The sequence below is a fragment of the Camelus bactrianus genome, chromosome 2 (assembly GCF_048773025.1).
Source record: "Camelus bactrianus isolate YW-2024 breed Bactrian camel chromosome 2, ASM4877302v1, whole genome shotgun sequence".
Classification (NCBI taxonomy): Eukaryota; Metazoa; Chordata; class Mammalia; order Artiodactyla; family Camelidae; genus Camelus; species Camelus bactrianus.
Genome location: NC_133540.1, coordinates 106,270,432 through 106,272,942, shown reverse-complemented (window position 1 = coordinate 106,272,942; position 2,511 = coordinate 106,270,432). Strand labels below are relative to the sequence as shown.

General features: G+C 37.8%; 1 non-coding gene across 1 annotated transcript; it reads left to right on the top strand.

Moving 5' to 3' along the window:
* Window positions 1–873: 873 nt before the first annotated feature.
* TRNAA-GGC (transfer RNA alanine (anticodon GGC)) lies at window positions 874–946 on the top strand. The gene has a single exon. It is a non-coding gene; the product is annotated as a tRNA-Ala (tRNA).
* The last annotated feature ends 1,565 nt before the right edge of the window (window positions 947–2,511 follow it).

Below are 2,511 nucleotides of genomic sequence, written 5' to 3'. Positions count from 1 at the left end.
ATGTTCATTCTTTTTTATGGCTGAGTAGTATTCTATAGTACACATACACTACAACTTCTTTAATCATCTGTTGATGGACACTTATGTTGCTTCCATGTCTTGGCTATTGTAAATAGTGCTGCTATGAACACTGGAGTGCAGGTGTCCTTTCAATTTAGGGCTAAGATTTTAACTTGTGGAGTTGAGGGGGAAGGAGGTTCAGGCTGGAGGAAGCAGCATCAAATCTCCCTAATGTGGTTATTATCAGGCTTCAGTGAGAACATGTACGTGAAACACTTTATAAAGACTTGTGCATTTTTGCAGCAGTGGACTGGTAAGACTGAAAAATAGGACGATGTCTTCTGTAAACATTTAATCGTCATTAACAGATGAGGAAACTAAGAGGCCGAAAGGTAAAGTCACTTACCCGAGCTGGCCACAGCTGGTGAGTGGCAGAAGCCAGGGTCTGTACTTAGGACTGACTAGTTCAAAGCCCACAAAGTTAATCAGGAGAGTTAAAAAAAAAATCCTAAAATGCCAGGTTGAGGAATCTGCCCTTGATTTGATGAACAACAGGGTGAGAGTGAGACTGGGGTGAGGTCAGCAGAGCACTCTCCTTGGGTGCAAAATTTAAGGAGACACCAAAAAACTCAGATAATCAAGATAAATAATACTATAATGTGATATTTAAAAAACATAACATGGCCCCCCAGTTCCTTTTTAGCTCTTTTTATAAATAAAGTTTGACTGAAACTAGGGACTAGATGAGGGTGACGTGGAGTTATGCAAGCACAGGGTTGCATCCTGCTCCTTATTTTAAATTTTGATATTTTGCTCATCATGGATTTCTTTGGCATTAATTTTGATTTTTTAAGAAATATGGCATTAAAAGGTGGAGGGTATAGCTCAGTGGTAGAATGTGTGCTTGGCATGCACAAGGTCCTGGGTTCAATCCCCAGTACCTCCGTTAAATAAGTAAAAAAATAAACTTAATGACCTCCATCCCTCCCCCAAAATATAAATAAATAAATAAATAAAATAGTTGGACCAAAAAAAAATTTAAAAAAAAGAAATATGGCATTAAAATAATATTTACCTTACTTACTGTGTGTTTTGGCATCCCCTTAAATGTTACACCCGAAGTGAGCACATCATTCTTATCCTAGTCCCAGCCCAGTCTGACGCTAACTCAACAAGAGTCCCCTGCCAGTAACGTTCAGCGTGGCAGGCTAAGAAGCATGGACTCGTACGAAAATAAAGACACGAATGAATCGAAAGCTGACAAATTACTGTTTTAAAGTTTTTTGAAATAGTTCCTGTCTGTGTGGTTATGTCATCAAGCTAACACATACATAAATCCATTTGGTTAATTTTGCTTTTGAATCTTGGTTTTCTTTTTCAGCGTAATTTGCTTTATAATTATGTAAACTATTTACATGGTTCCAAAGTCAAAGCTATAAAACAAGATACAACTGGAGAAACTTAGCTTTGAATTCTGTATCTTGAACCCTGGTCTTTACCTACTGCTATAAGTAACCACAAAGAAAACATTTGTTTTATCCCTAAAAAATAAAAAAAAAATTTTAAAAAAAGAGGGAATTGGGAGTGAAAGGAAAGAACAGGAGGCAAGGACCCAAACACAATTCCCTGACTTGGAGGATCTGAAGATAACTCCTAAGTTTCAGAACTCTGCCTCTTTGGTCAGAACTGGGAAGTCAAGAGAAAACCCCGGGTTTGGGAAGGGTGATGTCAGACTCAGGTTAGGGGTCTGTGACAGCAAACATGCATTTGAGGTTTTTGTCCTATTGTTTAGGCTACTGACATTGTGTAGCAGCGTTTGAGCACAAAACATTTGAAACACTAGGGCCGATGATTAAAACTTGAAAACAGTCTTGTTTTAGGTTTTTCATGATGTATTTTTATTATTTTGGTAACAAGGTTTTGGCTTTTTAAAGATAAAATGACTGTGATGTTGGTTTACTCTCCCTCCGGTTTGAGGAGAATAAAGACAAGATTTATTTATTCACTTAATATCTAGATTTTCCTCTTTTGATCTCACATCAGGCATCTCCAGTGCTAAATATTTTTTGTCTCTCTGGGGGGGGGTTTCCTGCTTTCATACACGCTCGCCCAGCTACTATATTAGCTAATTTTTCTTCCCTGAAATCCCCTCTTACCTGAATTATTTAACTGGTCTTTTCTGAACTCCCTCTAAGTATTTTGCTATTTCATAAAGCAAAGCGTTTTAGAATGTGTCCATTTACTAGAAATGTCTTTGGAAGCCCTTTCAGCCCATTGTGCGATACAATACCCTATTGTGTATGCGTAACCCAAACTAGTTTCAGGCTATTTTTACCACACACGCTCACACTGGCTTGAGCATTTTAATTAAATCAGACGAACAACCAATCACCAACTTAGTCAGTAACCATTCACTGAAAACAGTCAGACAGATTGTGTCTGTAGATATAGCCTCAATCTTTTTGTTAACACAGCCATTTTGGTTTTCTCCACTTAATCTCATTAAGGGTG